Source organism: Canis lupus, chromosome 8 (assembly GCF_011100685.1).
Source record: "Canis lupus familiaris isolate Mischka breed German Shepherd chromosome 8, alternate assembly UU_Cfam_GSD_1.0, whole genome shotgun sequence".
Lineage (NCBI taxonomy): Eukaryota > Metazoa > Chordata > Mammalia > Carnivora > Canidae > Canis > Canis lupus.
The window spans coordinates 41,211,287-41,231,862 of NC_049229.1; the positions used below are offsets into that span (position 1 = coordinate 41,211,287).

At 34.9% G+C, this 20,576-nt stretch overlaps 1 protein-coding gene and 1 pseudogene across 14 annotated transcripts in view; both read left to right on the top strand.

Moving 5' to 3' along the window:
• GPHN (gephyrin) overlaps positions 1–20,576 on the top strand; it is a 625,991-nt gene that overhangs the window by 354,855 nt on the left and 250,560 nt on the right. The gene's annotated exons all lie outside the window — the stretch shown is intronic.
• Positions 8,959–11,540, top strand: LOC102153021 (annotated as a pseudogene).

Sequence of the window (20,576 nt, forward strand, 5' to 3'; positions counted from 1 at the left end):
TACTAAATTTATGTGTGTCTACATTTCTAGGCTCTCTATTTTGTTCTATTCATTTAATTGCTGTTCTTTCATCAATACCACACTATCTTAATTACTATAACTTTATAGGAAGAATCACAGTCTGTTACTATAAATCCTCTAACTACATTCTGCTTCAGTGTTGTGTTGACTATTTTGAATCCTTTGCCTCTCCATAGAAATTTTATAATCAGCCTGTAGATATCCATTAAATAACTTGCTGGAATTTTGATTCAGATTACCATTGAATCTATAGATCAACCTGGGAAGAACCAACATTCTGATAATATTCAGTGTTCTTATCTTGAACATGGAATAGGAACTTAGTTCTTTGTTGATTTCACTGAGAGTTTGATAGCTTTCCTCATAGATATTATATATATATTTTTAGATTTATGTCTTTCACTTGGGAGTGCTAATGTAGCTGATATCTTGTTTTATTTTCATGTTTCCATTGTTTATTGCTGGTATATAGGAAAATGATAGGCTTTTGTATATTAACTTTGTATTTTGCCACCTTGCTATAATCACTTATTAGTTCAAGAAGGTTTTTTTATTGGCTCTTTTGGATTTTTTACATAAATGGCCATGTCATATATAAGCAAAGCCGTTTTTGTTTCTTCCTTCCCAGTTTGTATACTTTTCTTATCTTATTGCAGTAGCTAAAATTTCCAGTAGAGTGTCGAAAAGGGGTGGTGAGAGGGAATATTATACTTGATCTTACAAAGAAAGCTTTGAATTTCTCACCATTAATATATTAGCTATAGGTTTTTATAGATATTTTTTATCAAATTGAGGACATTTCACTCCTGTCCACACTCTATTTCTAGTTTACTGAATTTTGATCACAAACGGGTGTAGGATTTTGTCAGATGTCTCTTCTGCACCTATTGGTATGATCATGTGACTTCTTTTTTAGCCTGTTAATGTGATGAATTACATTAATTGATTTTGAAATGTTGAACCTGCCTTGCATGCTGATGATTAATCCTACTTAGTTGTGGTGTATTGTAGTCAATTTGCTAATATTTTGTTGAGGATATTGGTATGTAGTTTTTCTTTCTAACGATGTCTTTGCTTGGTTCAGTATTAGGGTAATACCAATCTCGTAGAATGAGTTTGAAAGTATTCCCTCTACATCTTCTTTAAGAGATTTTGGAGAATTGGGGTAATTTCTTCCTTAAATGTTTGGTAGAATTCACTATTGAATACATTCAAGCCTGGTACTTCTGTTTGGAAGATTATTAATTATTGATTCAGTTTCTTTAATAGAAGTTAATAGGACTATCTAGATTGTCTTTTCTTATGTGAGTTTTGGCAGATTGCATCTTTGAAAGAATGATCCCTTTTATCTAAGTTATCAAATGTATGGGTATGGAGCTGTTCAAAGTATTCTTGTCTTTTTAATGTGCATAGGAAATGTAGTGATGTCTTCTTTTATTTCTAATATTAGTAATTTGTGTATTCTCTTTTTAATTAGCCTGGCTAGGGGCTTTATTTATCACTTCAAAGACCTAGTTTTGGTTTTGTAGGTTTTTCTCTATTGATTGCCAATTTTCTGTTTCATTGATTTCTAATTTTATTCCTATTCTTACTTTGAATTAATTTTATTTTATTTTTCTAATTTCTTCAGGTGGAAATTCAGTTGATTGATTTAATATCTTTATTTTTAATAATATTTGTTTTCAGTTCTATAAATTTCCCTCTAAGCACTGCTTTCTCTGCATTTCAAAGTTTGAAGTTTCTCTCTCCCTCTACCTCTTCCTTTCCTCCTTCATCTCTTTCTCCCTATGATTTTTCTTAATTTTCATTTCTGTGTCTTATTTATTTTATAACTAGAAATTTGTACTTCTTAAACTCCTTCACATATTTTGCCAATTCCCCCAGCCCCTTTCATTTTTATTTAGTTCAAAATATTTCAAAATTTCTCTTGATATTTCTTCTTTGACCCAAGTATTGTTTAAAAGTGTGCTGTTTATTCTCTAAGTATATGGAGATTTTCTGATCATTTCTCTGTTACTGATTTTTAGTTTCATTCCATTGTGGTCTGAAAGAAAATATGTAGAATTTCTTTTAAATTTAAATTTAAATTTCTTTTAAATTTTCTATTCTTTTAAATTTGTTGAGGTGTGCATTACAGCCCAGAAAGTGGTCTGCCTTGGTAAATGTTTCACATGAGCTTGAGAAGAATGTATACTCTTTGGATAAAGTAGTCTATAGATGTCAGTTATACCCGGTTGTTTGATGGAGTTGTTGAGTCAAGTTTGTCCTTATTCATTTTCTACTCAGATACTCATGTATCTGTCCATTTCTGACAGAGAGGTGTTACAGTCTATAAGTATGATAGTGGACTTATTTCTCTTTGCAGTTTTTTATTTTACCTCACAAAGTTGGAGACTGTATTGTTAGGTGCATGCAAGTTGAGATCATTCTGTATTCTTTGAGAATCATTCTGTATTCTTTATCATTATGAATGTCCTTCTTTAGCATGGATATCTGTCCTGGCTTTGAAGTCTGCTCTGTCTGAAACTAATATAGTTACTCCTTCTTTTTTTGATCAATGTTAGCATATGTTTTTCTATATCCACTTACATTTAATTTATATGTATCTTTATGTTTAGCGTGATCTCTTCTAAACAACATATAGTTGGGAGTCTAACAATCTCTTTATTATTTTATTTAATCTCTGTCTTTTAATTGGTGCATTTAGACTGTTGACATCTGTAATGATTACTAATGTAGTTGGATTAGTGCCTACCATATTTAATACTGTTCCCTATGTGTTGCTATTCTCTTTTTCTATTTTTATTTTTCTCTTTTTCTTCTGCCTTTAGTTTGTTTAAACTGAGCCTTATTATGATTCAATTTTTTTCTCCTTTCTTAACATATTGATTATAATTCTTGTTTTACTTTTTTTGTGGTTGCCCTAGAGTTGACAATATACATTTACAATGAATCCAAGTCCACTTTCAAATGACACCATACTATTTCACAAATAGCATGATACCTTATAATAAAGTTATCATAGTTCCTTCTTCCCATCCTTTGTATTATTGCTGTCACTCATTTCACTTATATATATGAGCATATATATATATACATAAAATATATACTTAAGTATACATAACTGAATATATTATTGGCATTGTAATTTTGAATAAACTATTCTGTTAATTAAGATTAAGAAAAATAAGTTTTTTTTTAATTTTTATTTATTTATGATAGTCACACAGAGAGAGAGAGAGGCAGAGACATAGGCAGAGGAAGAAGCAGGCTCCATGCACCGGGAGCCCGACGTGGGATTCGATCCCGGGTCTCCAGGATCGCGCCCTGGGCCAAAGGCAGGCGCTAAACCACTGCGCTACCCAGGGATCCCCAGAAAAATAAGTTTTTATTTTACTTTCATTTATTCCTCTTTTATGCTCTATTTAAAGACCTATTTCATTATTTCCCTTTTCTAAAAGAACTTATTTTGGGACGCCTGGGTGGGCTCAGCGGTTGAGCATCTACTTTGGCTCAGGGCATGATCCCGGGGTTCTGGGATCGAGTCCCACATTGGCCTCTCTGCATGAAGCCTGCTTCTCCTTCTGCCTAGTCTCTGCCTCTCTCTGTGTGTCTCTCATGAATAAATAAATAAACCCTTAAAAAAAAAAACTTCTTTTAGCATTTCTTGCAAGGCAGATCTACTGGCAACAAATACCCTCAATTTTTATTTGAGAAGCTTTTATTGCTCCTGCACTTTTAAAGGGATAACTTCACAGTATACAGAATTCTAAATTGATTGTTCTCTTGCAACACTTTAAATATTTCTCAGTACTTTCTTCCTGCTTGCATGGCTTCTGAGGAAAAGTTAGGTGTAATTCTTATCTTTGTTCCTCTTTAGGGAAGGATTTTATTTTTCTTTTTCTCTGACTTCTTTCAGGATTTTTTTTCTTTGATTTTCTGCAGTTTGAAATTATATGTGTAGGTATAGTTTGGGGTTTGTTTTTTGTTTTTCTGTTTATCCTGTTTGAAGTTATCTGAGCTTCCTGAATTTGTGATTTGGCCTCTGGCATTAATTTGGGGGAATTCTCAAGCATTATTATTTCAAGTGCCTCTTCTGTTCTTTTCTCTCTTCTTCTAATATTCCCAGTACACATATGTTATACCTTCTGTAGTTGTCCCACAGTCCCTGGGTATTTTATTATTTTGTTTTCAGTCTTTATTCTTTTTGCTTTGCAGTTTTCGGGGTTCTATTGATATATCCTCTAGTTCAGAAATTCTTTCTCAGCTGTATCTAGTCTACTAATGAGCCCATCAAAGGCATTCTTCATTACTGTTCAATTCTTTTTATGCGTAGCATTTCTTTTTTTTTTAAGATTTATTTATTTATTTATTCATGTGATACACACAGAGAGAGGGAGGCAGCAATAGGCAGAGGGAGAAGCAGGCTCCATGCAGGGAGCCCGATGTGGGACTTGATGCTGGACCTCGGGATTATGCCCTGAGCTGAAGGCAGATACTCAACCACTGAGCCACCCAGGCCTCCCTCTTTAGTTCTTTCATTTAATTATACTTTCTGATTACAGTACCCATCTGTTCATCTTTATCCATTATAGTCCTTAGCATATTAATTAATCTTCATTTTAAAGTCCTGGTCTGATAATTCCATAATCCCCACCATGTCTGGTTCTGATGTTTACTCTGTCTTTTTAAATTGTATTTTTTGCCTTTTAGAATGCCTTGTAATTTGTTTTCTTGATAGCCGTACTTTGTGTACTAGATAAAAGAAACTGGATTTCTTTTGGGGTCATTTTTTTAAGTTTTTATTTAAATTCCAATTCATTAATATATAGTGTATTATTTGTTTCAGGTAAACAATTTAGTGATTCAGCAGTTGGATATAACACCTGGTACTCATTACAAGTGCCCTCCTTAATCCCCATCACCTATTTAACCCATCCCACCACCCATCTCCCCTCTGGTAGCCATCAATTTGTTCTCCAAAGTTAAGAATCTGTTTCTTGGTTTGCGTCTCTCTTTTTCCCCGCTATGCTCATTTGTTTCCTAAATTCCACATATGAGTGATATCCTATGGTATTTATCTTCCTCTAACTTATTTCACTTTTTCATTTAGCATAATACTGTCTAGTTTTATCCACATCATTGCAAATGCCAAGATTTCATTCTCTTTTGGAAGAATCCATCTTAATCCATTTATCAGCCAATGGACATTTGGGCTGTTTCCATAATTTGGCTATTGTAGATAATGATGCTATAAACATCAGGGTGTATGTATCCCTTTAAATTAGTATTTCTGTATTCTTTGGGTAAATTCCTAGTAGTGCAATTGCTGAATCATAAGGTAGTTCTGTTTATCCTTTTGAGGAACCTCCATCATGTTTTCCAGAGTCGCTGCACCAGTTTGCATTCCCATCAGCAGTGCAAGAGGTTCCTTTTTCTCCACAGAAAGGAACTATTTTAAATAGTCCTTTAGTAATATGCTGATGAGATTTGGGGAGGAGAAGTGTTCTGTAGTCCTACAATTAGGTCTCAGTCCTTTAGTAAGCCTATACCTGTAGACTTTGCACCTTACAAGTGTTTCTCATTTTTTTCTCACCATCACTCCCAACTTTAAGAGGGACAGCATGGCTAGAGTGAGCAGGGATGGGGTATATTGCTTCTTCCAAGTCAATTAGGCTCTGATAATATCCCAGCAGAATATGCTCTGGCTAACTAGTTACCCCTGAAGTCAGGCTTTGTTAAGAACACAATGCTAACAATATTTCAGAATAGTTCCTTTCCTCTCCCCTTGCTGGAAGCACAAGGATATTTCTTCATTTTCTTCTGTAGGAACCTCTTTATGCTCTGTGAAGTAAATCTCACAATATTTTAGAGGCTACCCTATGACTGGGTTGTCCTGGAATTTTTAACTTCCACTTGTCCATACCAAGCATCCAGCAATCCATCAATTACAATTCAGATATTTCCACCTCAGCATTGTTTCCTGTAGCTGTTTTCCTTGTGAGTCTCTGTTCTAGTAAGCCAGAACTTTCTGTTTTGCCTATTGGTCTCTCTAGTCGTGTAGACAGTAGTTTGCCCTGAATCTCCCATTTTTAAAGATCCAAAAAGAGAAAAAAAAATCCAAAAAAGTTGATATTTCAGTCCTTTCAGCCTTTTATTTGTCATTAGGATGAAGTGGCAACTTCCAGGCTTCTAACATGCAATACTGGACTTAGAAGTCTGCAAATGTTATTTTATTTTTAATTTTTTTATTGAAATATATTCAACATACAGTAGTATATCACTTTCAGGTTTGACAACTTTATACATTATGCTGTGCTGACCAGAAATGTCATTATCATCTGTTACCATTCAACATTATGTATTCTCCATGCTGTACCTTTCATCCCTGGGACTTCCTCATTCCATAGTTTGAAACATACACCTCCCAAATCCCCTTCATCCAATTCACCCATCACCCTACTCCCCTCCCATCTGGCAAGAACTAGTGTGTTCTTTGTAGTAATACAATTTATATATTGATCTTATTACTGCAACCTTGCTTAAATACAATTAGTTTGGGTAGGGTACAATTAGTTTTGGGAGGGTATTTTCTGTTGCTCTGCTTTTTTAAGATTCTTTCTTATTTTCAGTACAATCATGTTATTTACAAATAGGGGCAGTTTTATTTCTTCCTTCCTGATCTGCATGATTTTTTTTTTCTTGCCAGTTGTACTAACTAGAACTTCCACCATTATGTTCAGTAGCCATGATGAGAATGGACATCCTTGCCTTTTTTTTTATCTTATGGGAAAAGTGTTCAGTCTTTCATCAATTTGCATAATGTCATTTGTAGACTTTTTTTTTAAGATTTTATTTATTTATTCATGAGAGACACAGAAAGCTGCAGAGACACAGGCAGAGGGAGAAGCAGGCTCCCTGCAGGGAGTCCGAGGTGGGACTACCTGGGGTCTCCAGGGTCACGCCCTGGGCTGGAGGCAGGTGCTCAACCGATGAGCCACCCGGGCTGCCCCATTTGTAGACTTTTTGTAAAAGCTTTTAAGTTTGGGAAAGTGTCTGCTTGTTTCTATTCCAAGTTTTTCTGAATGAATGATAATGATCATTGGATACTGTATTGGATACAGTATCCAAAGAATGGATACTGATATGCATTTTGTATAAATTAAGAGAATTATGTGAACTATTTTTTTCTAGCCTGTCAGTGAGATAGATTGTTAATTGACTTTTTTACATATAGAACCAGTCTTGCATTCTTAGAATAAATTCCATTTAGTTGTATCATTCTTTTTTTTCATTCTTTTTTATATATTGTTCAAATCTGTTTGCTAATATTTTGGTAAAAATGTTTACATCTGGGATGCCTGGGTGGCTCAGTGGCTGAGCGTCTGCCTTCAGCTCAAGGTGTGATCCCGGGATCTGGGATCGGGTCCCATATCAGGCTTTTGTTTCATTGGCTTTATTTTCCATTCACAAATTTCATTGGTCTTTGCCTTTATGATTTCATTCTTTGTCTTATTTTGGGTTTATTTTGCTCTATACTGTCCTTAAGCTGGGAGCTTATATTGTTGATTTGAGATTTTACGACTTTTTTGATGTATTATTAGAAGCACTGTCTTAGGTGCATCCCACAAATCTGATATGTTTCTTTTCGTTTGCAATGACTGCATTTTTTTTTTCACTTATTTTGAGACCTCTTCGTTTCATTGGTTATCTAGAAATTTATAAACTTGGTTTAGGTCCACAGTGTATGGGAATTTTCTTCTTAACGTTCTGTTATTGTTTTTTAATTTGATTCTGTTGTGGTCAGAAAATACACTGTGTGATTTCAATTATTTTAAAATTTTGAGGTTTATTTTTATGGTCTCAGATATGATCTCTCTTGGTGAATGTTCCATGAGCAATGGAGAAGAGTGTAGATTGTTCTGTCAGGTAGAATGTTCTATGTAAATTAGATCCTGATAACTGATGGTGTCTTTGATTTTTTTCTATATCCTTATCAATTTTTTTCATCTAGTTCTTCTATCACATCTAAAAAAGAACTTGTATCCAAAATAAGCAAAGAACTCCTAGATATTTACCCAGTTGAATCAAAACCGTATGCTCATGTAAAAATCCACATGTGAATGTTTATAAGATAATTACCAAAAGCTAGATTCAACCAAGATGTACTTCAGTAGGTAAATGGATAAGTAAAAAGTGGTACATGCATACAGTGGAATATTATTCAGTGATAAAAGGAAATGAGTTATCAAGCCACAAAAAGACATGGAGGATCCTTAAATGTATATTGCTAAGTAAAATAAGCCAATTTGAAAACCATGCATACCATATGATTCCCATTTTGTGACATTTTGGAAAAAGTAAAACAGTGTAGACAGTAAAATGATCAGTGACTGCCACGGATTTGTGGGAAGAAGGACATGGATGAATGGATGAATCGGAGCAGATTTTTAGGGCAGTAACACTATGTGATAGTATGGGGGGAAATATGGAAACATGACATTATGCATTTGTCAAAACTCACAGAACCTTTATATCACAAAGAATGCTTAACATATGCCAAAATATTTTTAAAACCGCATTTAAGCAGTTGGTAGATCCCAAAAAATAATACACACTCTGAAAAGAAAATCTAAGTATATCACAAATACAGGAAACAATTTCACGGAAAGAGCTCGACGCAAAAGATACTGACCTAAAAACAATAGTTTCCCTTTATCCACAAGGGATACATTCATTCCATGACCCCCCCAGTGGATGCCTAAAACCACAGAAAGTGCCAGACCCTATATATGCTGGGGGCGGGGGGGGTTCTTATATATACAAACTATGATAAAATTCAGTGTATAAATTAGGCACAGTAAGAGTTAAACAATGATAACTAATAATAAGTTAGAACCATTATAATAATACACTGTAGTAAAAGTTATGTAAATATGGTCTCACCCCCAGGTCTCTCTTTTTTTTTTTTTAAAGTATCTTATTATACTCTATTCACCCCTCTTATGATAATGATGATGTGAGATAATATGCCTATGTAATGTGATGAAGTGAGGTGAATTACATAGGCATTGTGACAGAGTGTTAGGCTCTTATTGACCTTCCAATGATATGTTACAAAGAGGATCATCTCCTTCCAGACTGCAGTTGATCATGGGTAACAAACTGTAGAAAGTGAAACCATGGATAAGGGGCAGGAGACTACTGTAACTTTGGATATAGGTGGTGTTTGTAAGACTAAAGAAAAAGGAACTACATATAAGCACTTTATTCTGGGTGTTCTATCCGTTGGGAGTATGGGTTAACAATCCTGATATTACTCTATATGTTTGCTATGTTTGTTTAAGCAATGAAGTAAATAGATGATGTATAGCGGGAACCACATTTCTCATTAGTAGAGAAAGCACATATTTGCAGTAGGAGGAGCCTAGAATGATCTATGTGTTGAGAGTTGGAGACCTCATTAGGGATTCATGTTTAGTTTAATATTATATTTAATTTTAATTATGTTTAGGTTAACATTAGGTTAATGTTAATTAATATTAACCATATAAATGGTTATAGATAGAAATATATATACACACACACACACACACACACACAGTTTAGCAGGCACACATATTCCTTTCCTCTCTTGCTGGAAAGGGTCTGAAGGAAATAGTACCTCAGTAACAACAAGCTTACCTAATGCCCTTATCTTGGTTTTTAATTATATTGACCAATAAAGGGAATTTTTCCTTAGACAAATAGCTAATTCCAGTACTGGAGCAAGAAATATACAAGATAAGCCTGGAGTTTCTTCAAGTGTTCAAAAGTAAGGAAGTCCTCAAAAAAGAAAACAGAAAACCACACTGATGAATGTATATCAAAGACACATAGGAACCAACTGACAAAGCTCCCAATGGCAAAAGTTGAAACAGTTCGAACAACAAAATGTCATGGTACTTTATTATAACCTAAGGTATAAATATCCATCAATATATCCATGAATATTTATATATACATATAAATATATATAAATACAAATAAAAATAAATGGTTAAATAAGTTAATATTAAGAGAAAAGAGGGCAGCCCCGGTGGCGCAGCAGTTTGGCGCTGCCTGCAGCCCGGGGCCTGATCCTGGAGACCCTGGATCAAGTCCCACATCGGGCTCTCTGCACGGAGCCTGCTTCTCCTTCTGCCTGTGTCTCTGCCTCTCTCTCTCTCTGCATCTCTATGAATAAATAAATAAAAATAAAAATAAATCTTAAAAAAATATTAAGAGAAAAGAGACAAATCTTTCATGTAGAAAACTTCCAAATTATTTATGTAGATACTTTACCCTGAAGGTGGGGGCATATTAACTTCCCACTCCTTGGTGTGGGCTGCACACAATGATCTCCTTCCTAAGAGTACAGTATAGAAAGGGAATGAATTAATGTGGAGAAATCTGACAAACACCTCTGGTAATCAAAGTCAGTAACATTCATGTATCATGATCTGATTTTTGTATCTTTGATTATGATGTGATGAAAGAGCACTTTAATTCTATGGTCTTCCTCCTATAATCCCACAACTCTAGTTTTATGAGAAAAATATTAGAGAAACTTGAATAATGGGCACCCTACAAAATAACCTGACCAGTACTCCTCAAAACTCAAGGCCATTAAGTCCAAGGAAAGTCTGGGAAACTGTCAAAGCCATGAGGAGCATAACAAGACTTGAAAATTAATCTCCCCGCGCAAAATGCCTGGTGAAGCCACAGAAACTGTCCCGGCTGCAGAGCAGGAGTTGCCACAGCCCCAGACTGAGACAAGGTCTGGAACAGAATCTGACAGTGATGAATCAGTACTAGAACTCGAGGAACAGGATTCCACACAAGCAACCACACAACAAGCCCAGCTGGCAACAGCAGCTAAAATCGATGAAAAAACAGTCAGTAAAGCAAAGCCAAACAGAGCCAGAGTGAAAAGGCACGAAAGGCTATATGTCCAGACTGGGTCTTCAACAGGTTACAGGGCTTACAAGAGTCACTGCCCAGAAATCTAATAATATCCTGTTTATCATCACAAAACCAGATGTCTACAAGAGTCCAGCTTCAGATACCTACATAGTTTTGGGGGAAGCCAAGATCGAGGACTTATCTCAGCAAGCACAACTAGCAGCTGCTGAGAAATTCAAAGTTCAAGGTGAAGCTGTCTCAAACATCTAAGAAAACACACAGACTCCAACTATACAAGAGGAGAGTGAAGAGGAAGAGGTTGATGAGATGGGTGTAGACATTAAGGACACAGAATTGGTCATGTCACAAGCAAATGTGTCAAGAGCAAAGGCAGTCTGAGCCCTGAAGAACAACAGTAATGATATTGTAAATACCATTATGGAACTAACAATGTAACCGTAATAAAACGAGGACTTTTTTTGGTGTTTCAAAAGAATAACTGGAGCTTGGTTTTTGAAATTTGTACTGTTTCTTTTTTCTTTTTTTTTTTTTTTTTTATTTATGATAGTCACACAGAGAGAGAGAGAGAGGCAGAGACACAGGCAGAGGGAGAAGCAGGCTCCATGCACCGGGAGCCCGTCGTGGGATTCGATCCCGGGTCTCCAGGATCGCGCCCCGGGCCAAAGGCAGGCGCTAAACCACTGCGCCACCCAGGGATCCCTGTACTGTTTCTATCATTAATAAAGTTTTGGCTTGTTGGATAAAAAAAAAGAAAATTAAGTATTATAATATGGCAATCTAGATGAGATCCTTCAACAGAGAAAAGACATTAGGAAATTTAAATAATCTATGGACTTTAGCTAATGATAATGTGCCAATATTGGTTCATTAATTCTAACAAAATATACCATACTGATTTAAGATGTTAAATATAGGGTAAACTGGGTGCAGGATATATGTGTTCTCTATATTCTTTTTTTTTAAGATTTTATTTATTCATGATAGACACAGAGAGAGAGAGAGAGGCAGAGACACAGGCAGAGGGAGAAGCAGGCTCCATGCAGGGAGCCCAACACGGGACTCAATCCCGGGACTCCAGGATCACACCCTGGGCCAAAAGGAGACGCTAAACTGCTGAGCCACCCAGGGATCCCCTGTACTCTATATTTTTAATATTCTCAATTTTTCAGTAAGTCTAAAGTTGTTCAAAAAATTTCTATTTTTAAAAAAACAGTTAAACTCATTTTAGAACCATATTCTTTTCAAGGAACAAATAATTCCAATCTTACATAAACTCTTCCTGAGAATAGTGGAAATGTAAACATTTCCTAATTCATGTTATAAGACTACAATAAGTTTTGCTACCAAAACCAGAAAAGAATAGTAGAAACAAATGAGAAGTGTAGTAATATCATGGTGAACATAGATGAAAAAAAAAACTTCAAAAATAAAATATTAACACACCAACTCCAGCAATATATAAAAAAAAATACATCAAGGATATGTCAAGGATATGAAGATGGTTCAACATTAGATAACTGCTTAACGTGAATCACCACATTAATAAATTAAAGGAGATGTACCATATAGTCTTCTTAACTGATTTATAAAAAGCATTTAATAAAATTCAACACCCATTTTATGAATAACAGTTCTTAGCAAGCTAGGATTAGAAGGGGACTTCCTTAACCTGATCAAGCAAATACAGTTAATAGATGCTTTAAAGTTAAGAATAAGAGTCCTACTGTAGCTACTTCTGTTCAACATTGCACAAAGTGAAAGAGAGAAAGAAATAGTATAAGCACTGAAAAGGTTGAAATAGAACTTAATGATTACCTGTATAGACACAAAAAATCAGTAGTCTTTTAGAACCAATGGAAAAGTTCACCTAGTAAAAGATCAAGGTATATACATCAATTGCTATTCTATAAATCCAAAATGTATTTTTTCAAATAGAGCCTTTCAAAAGGTTTATTTTGTGTTTTTTTTTTTTATTTTATGATGTGGAGATGATAACTTTAGCTCAATTTTCTGAACTTCCCTTGTTATATAAAAATGGATTTATTAAGTGTATAAACGATAACATTGTATTAGTCCATACCTGCCCTCCAGAAGTTTATGAGTCTTGAACACCCGGCACAAACAGATAAAGATACTTTAGTTACAGAAAAAAAAAAAAAATAACAGTCCAGTATATAAATGAACAATAAGGTGCTTATACAGTGTTCCAGTACATTTGTAAAAGTGGGAAAACAGGATAAAGATAGTGAATAGAAAATATGAAGAATACCAAGAGGATACCCTGATCCAAACTGGTCAAGATGAAATATGTAATTCTTTTCTAGTAACTCTGTTGGACACTTATTAGGGGAAGTGGTATTATCGGAGCTGTTTATAGGATAAGATCAGCTGAATGTTGGTTAGAATGAAGGGATATTCCAGTATGGTATTGCTTTGTAAAAAAACTTTAAGAAGTTAAGGCAGCTTTACCCTGACCTTTTATTTACCACATTAAAAGAATTGTGCAGTAAATACCTTTATAAATTCTACCTAAATTCTACCATTAATATTTTACCATGGTTGCTTTTTTACTTGACTTGTCTATCATCTAGTCATTCAACCAACATTAAAAAGAAACCTATCAACATCAGGCCTTGTCAAAATAGGCAGCAATACTGCTGGTAGGAGTATCAAAAATGGTTTGTTTTTATATGGTAATGGTGCACATCTGCTTATTCCTATGACTCATAAACCACATCTAGTAATATACCCTAGAAAGGTATATTGACTTTTTGACCATGAGCCGCAGTAAGAAATACAATTACATTGTAATCCTATATATATATATATATATATATATATATATATATATATATATATTACAAAAGGTTTGGGAAACAATAATTCTAACTAAAGGAAGACATTCTGATACTTTCTGTTCTTTTTTAGTTTTTTGGCATGCTACTTATATGTATTTAAGTCAGTTTACTGCCCTATTAATTGGCTTTGACCTACAAGTTAAAGAACATTGCCTTTTAGAAAGCCTATACATATGTACAAAGAGAAATGTAAGGGAATGTTTTTTAATAGCTGAATTTTTTGTAAAAGCAACAAATGGGAGCAAAAGATGCCCATAAACAGAAGAACAGATAAATAAATTGTGGTATATTTATACAATAGAATATTGTGCATCAGTGAGCCATAGCTGATGAACCATAGCTATGTACATTAGCATGGAGGAATATCAAAAACACGATGTTGAGAGAGAAAACCAAGTTACATAATATATACAGTATAATTCCATTTGTATAAATTTCAAAAACATGCTAAAATGAAAAGAACAATATATTTAGATAAACGTATGTGCAAAAGTATTTTTTAAGTACATGAATGATTAATGTATGCTCCAACTTGGATGAACCCTGAAAACATTATGCTAAGTAAAAGAAGCCAGTCACAAAAGTCCACGTTATCCGATTTCACTTACATAAAATGTTCAGAATATGTAAACTTATAAAGACAGAAAGTAGATTACTGGTTGCATAGGGCTAGGGATTGGAAGAAAATGTGGACTGGGGCAGCCCGGGTGGCTCAACGGTTTAGCGCAGCCTTCAGCCCAGGGCGTGATCCTGGAGACCCAGGATCGAGTCCCGCGTCGGGCTCCCTGCATGGAGCCTGCTTCTCCCTCTGCCTGTGTCTCTGCCTCTCTCTCTCTCTCTCGAATAAATAAATAAAATCTTTAAAAAAAAATGTGCATTGCTAATGGGTAGGGGATTTTTTTGGTCATACTGATAAAAATGTTGCAAAATGTATCTTGATTATGGTTGCACAAATCTGTAAATATACTTTAAAAAATCTTTAATTGTATACTTTAGATGGGTAAGTTGTATAGTATGTAGACTCTTTTTCAATAAAGTTATAAAAATCAGAAAGGAAATGGTTTTAAGACTTAGGAAAAAAGTTTTTTAGAAAAAAGGGACTTGATATCATGCTAAGGCACACAGTAGTCTTCGAATACATAAGTAATAGTCACTTTCTTAACCTATTTTATAGATACACAGGTGGGTTCTTACTAGTGTCTACATTATATAGGTGCAATATAATTTTTATGTATTTAATACTTAATAAAATTTATTTTTAAGGGAGGCAAAATTATTTTTAAATATTCTTTATATATCCCTGCTTATAAGTTTAACACAATATATCAAAATTTCAGTATAAATCTTGATTAGGACCAATTTTCACTGAAATAGTCCATTTTAAAAAATTATTCTTTATTTAAGTTTCAAAAAAATATTTTAGAATATAAAATTAATATATTTTCAATTTTCACTGAAACAGCCCGTTTTAAAAAAATTATTCTTTAAGTTTCAAAAAATATAGTTTAGAATATAAAATAGAATATATTTACTGTAAGTCAGTATACTTAAAGAACTATAACCTGTACATCTTTCTCTATTACTATTGCAATCATCTAATTCATGTCTCCTATTATTCCAACATCCTCTTAACTGATTTCTTTGCTTCCTGTTTTCCACCTACTCAATCAATTTTTCAAATCACAGTCCAGAGAACTTTTGAAAATAAAAATATCAGCATATTATTCCTCTTCTCAAAACTTCAGTGAAATGTTTTCCTATGAATACAGACAATTCTTTAAGTTTATTTTCCAGGGCCTATGTAAATTATTTCTGCTAACTGCCTTTGTAACAGCATTTCCTACTGTTTTAACTTGGGCTGCTGAAACAAATTACCATTGACTGAGTGGCTTCTAAACAAACAGAAACTTACTTCTGAGTTCTAGATGCTTGAAGTCTGAGAGTAGAGTGCCAGTGTGTTTAGGTTCTGGTGAGAGCCTCTTCCAGGATGTAGACTTCTCACTTAACTTTTGTAGCCTTATGTGATGATGGTTCAAGAGTGAGAGAGCTCTGTGGAGTCCCTTTTATAAAGGCACTAATTCCATTTGAGGGCTTCACCCTTATGACCTAAGCACGTTTCAAAGGCTCCATCTCCTTATACCATCACATTGGGGTAAGGATTCCAACATATGAATTTTCTGGGGAGACACAAATATTTACACCATTCCACCCATCCATCCTCATTGTTACCACACACATCAGGTTTTCTTTCCAGCTTCTGAGTCCTTTTTACATACCATTTCCTTTGCCTGGAATATTTTTTCCAGTGTGCCTCTGTAACACCTATTTTTCAGGTAGCAGGTTGGATTTTTCTTTCTTTCTTCCCTAATTGCCATTATTCTCCTTCACATAAGACCAAACCACTCTTCCTGTCATTCACATAGCTTTTCATTTACCTGTAGCACTTATTTATCTTAACACTTACTGATATTTTTCTGTAAATCTGTAAACTCCCCTAGGGCAAGACTATTTACTCACTCTTATAGCCCCATTGCCTAACACTGACTTGCCTATGGTAGGTAATCAATACTTGCTGAATGAATAAATGAATTCATTCTGATAACCATACTTTATATATTTAGAAGGTATTTTAAGTAATAAAAATAACAAATTATACCACAATTAATTTGAAAATAGGTTCAGGATTTTTATTCTTCTTTGTTATTTTTGGTTTTTGCCTGATAACTCTCCACTAGATGAATCTATATTGAAATTAATGACAATTCAATCTGTTAATGAGGCTAGTGCACTAGCTGAGTTGACCTGATTTTAAAATATAATCTTTATTTTTAAAAACGCTTTTGTATTATCATTTAATATTGAACATATCTGGCTGTTTATGGGTTTCCTAATTTGATATGTTTGAAGAAGAAGATAAAACCAGAATAATCTTTCAAAGGAAAGAAACATAAAATCTTATTTCTATTTCTTTTTTCTGAGGTTTATTTTATAAGTATAAATTCAGACATATCTCAACCTTTTGTTGAATAATGTGTTGCTATCTCACTCTAGTGCTGACAAAAAAAGTAATAATTTTATCTTCTGTATCAGATGTAGAAATATTTAAAAATTAGAAATAAAGGGTAAGTAGTATCTGTTGAAGATGTCAGAAATTTATGTTTACATATAAAAAACTGGAAGATAATTATAATGATTACCTCATGGGTATTCTGAGTGTAATATTATGTAAAGTATATGACAGATAACAAGCACTAGTTAAATATTAGATGTTAAGTTACTTACAAGTCATCTTGATCTCTTTATCACATCAATAATGGCAAAAGAAAAAGTCAATTCTCTCCCTCATCTTTTCCCCAAAGGAAAAGATGAAAAAAACAGTAGTAAAGGAAGTAAGATATCTCTAGAAAAAAACAAGGCACTGTATAAGGTACTGAAACAGATGCATCAGAGAACAAGCAAAAATCATTGAACTTGTGTTTAGTTTTTTCTATTTTCAGCCTTTTTTTTCTTTACCTCTTATATCATCCCCTTTCAGTTTTCTTAGACTAATATTTTGGATATGGTACTTGATAATATTCAATCATCCTCAGTGTCTTAAGAATACATTCTAGAGGGGATCCCCTGGGTGGCTCAGTGGTGTAGCGCCTGTCTTCGGCCCAGGGCGTGATCCTGGGAAGGAGAATCCTAAGCTCACCTTATCCCATAGATATACCTAGATAACAGTCCCAACAGTGTAACAAACCCAGAAAATGACACTGGCAGAACAGACTCTCCACAGTTAATTGTAGAGAAGACGCCATATTAAAAAACAAACAACAGTAGGGAGAGTGGAGTCCTGGTTAACTATGACCAGGAGCCAAACTAACTTGAAAGACGAACCACAAGCAAGAGAATGTAGAACAGACTCTACACCAGGCAGCCCAGATATAGGGGACCTACACTGGGAAGATGAATCCCCATAATATTTGACTTCGAAAACCAGAGTCTTAACTTCATGAGTTTTTATAGTCAGTGGGGCTTATCACTAGGAATGTTAAAAAACAGTGACGTGGGACCCCTGAATGGCTCAGTGGTTGAATGTCTGCTTTTGGCTCAGGGCTTGATCCTGAGTATTACATCAGGCCTGCTTCGCCCTATGCCTATGTCTCGGCCTCTCTCTGTGTGTCTCTTTTGAATAAATAAAATCTTAAATAAATTATTAATAAAATTAAATAACCAATGACTTGGCTCTGAGAGAGCCAGAGGCTGATGCCTGATAGGAAACTGAATTCTTACCCTTAAAGAGACAGCATGACAAACAACCCCACTAAGATACAGTGTAAAAGCAGCAGTTAGAAAAGCATCTGAGACTTTGCAAAGCTCCTGTGGACTGCCCCTTCCAACATGCGGTACTCAGCAGGAATCTCTCTGAAGTGGTACCTAACATTCAGTGAGCAGCCCCCACAGTGGCCAACACCACTCCAAAGTGACTAAGTGATTCTTGCCTAGGACAGTAGGGAAGATAGCCACACATACCAGTTCAGCTGCAGCTCCAAGAGTGGGCTGTGGGCAGACATCTGATCTAACTACCAGCTGCACCCACCAAAGAAACCTCTTGGAGAACGGCACAAGGGGAGTGCCCTGCAATTGAGTGCAATCTCATTTCTGGCAAGCAGACTGAGGCAGGCATCTGATCTAACCAAACTGCAAGCCCAAGGCAGCCCCCAGGTTAACCCCTTTACTGCATAGAGACCAAATTCTGCTCCCAACAAGCTCACAGGGCCATGACAGCCAACTGGACTGAAGGCAAACATGGCTCAACCACAGCAGTAGAGTACATGCAACACACATAGGGGCACCCCTGAAGCACCAGATTCTGGTGAACAGGGGACATTGTACTACAGGGCACTATAGGACCTCCTCTTGATCAGAAAATGTTGACTTTACTTAATATGTAGGGGAAAAAAAAACACAGACAAAATGAAGAGACAGACGAATATGTCCCAAATTGAACACAAAATCACAGCAAAAGAGCTAAGTGAAATGGATATAAGCAACATGCCTTATAGAATATTCAAAATAATAGTTACAAGAAACTTAGTAGATTTTAGAAAACAGTGGGAGATCTCAGTGAGACTTTCAAGAAAAAGAAAATATAAAAAGAACCAGAGATAAAGAATTCAATAAGTAAAATAAAAAATACACAAGAAGGAATAAATAGTAGACTAGCAGAAGCGGAAGAATGGATCAGTGACTTAGAAGACAAAGTAATAGAAAGCAACCAAGCTAAACAGCAAATAAAAGAAATAATAAAAATGAGAATATGTTAAAGGAACTCAGTGACACCATCCAGTGTTAATAAAATCTGCATTATAAGGATGTCAGGGAGGAGAAGAAGGAGAAAAGGGAGCATAAAATTTATTTGAAAAAATAATAACTGAAACTACAAAACAACCATAATACAAGTGACAAAATGGCAATATGTACTATAATTACAGGAATGCAAATGGACTAAATGATCCAATCAAAAGACATAGGGTGACTGAGTGGATAAAAAGGTAGACCCATTTATATACTGCCTATTAGAGACTCATTTCAGACCTAAAGCCATATGCAGATTGAAAGGGAAGGGATGGAAAAACTATTTATCATGCAAACGGGAGTGAGAAAAAGCTGAGCTAGCAATACTCATCTCATACAAAATAGACCTTTAAAAAAAAGACTGTAAGAAGAGTCAAAGGACACTACTTAATAACAAAGGGAACAATCCAACAAGATATAACAAAAATGCTCAGTATCACTCATCATTAGGGAAATACAAATTAAAACCACAATGAGATAACACCTCACACCTGTCATAATGGCTAAAATTAACTCAGGAAACAACAGATGTTGAGGATGTGGAGAAAGAGGAACCCTTTTACATTGTTGGTAAATTCAACCTGGTGCAGCCACTCTGGAAAACAGTATAGAGGTTCCTCAAAAAGTTAAAAATAGAGCTACCATACGACTCAGCGATAGTACTACTAGGTATTTATCCAAAGGATAGGAAAACAGTGATTTGAAGGTGCACATGGACCTCCAGTATTTGTAGCAGCCAAAATATGGAAACAGCCCAGATGTCTATCGATTGATGAATGAATAAAGATGTAGTATAGAGGCACCTGGGTGGCACAGTCAGTTAAGCATCCAACTCTTGGTTTCTGCTTAGGTCGTGATCTCAGTATTATAAAATCAAGCCCTGTATTGGGCTCTACACTGAGGGTGGAGTCTGCTTATGACTCTTTCTCCCTTTCCCTCTGCTTTCACCCACACTCCATGCACACACATGTGCTCTCTCTCTCGCTCTCTTTAGTAAATCTTTTTTAAAAAAGGAAAAATGTGTGGTATGTATGTGTGTATGTTGTGTGTGTCTGGTACACACATAGAAATATTACTCAACCATCAAAAAAATGAAATCTTAAAAAAATGTAATCTTACCATTTGCAATGACAAGGATGTATTATACTGTATTGTATATTATATATATTATAATATGTTGTATTGTACTAAGCAAAATAAGACAGAGAAAGACAAATACCATTTGATTAAAGAAAAGTTAGTATCTTTTCTTCTCAAACTATTCCAAAAATTAGAGGAATGGAAGCTTCCAAATTCATTCGATGAGGCAAATTTCACCCTAATACCAAAACCAAATAAAGACATCACAAAAAAAAGAAAACTACAGGTCAGGATCTCTGATGAACAAAGAGGAAAAAATCCTCAACAAAATAT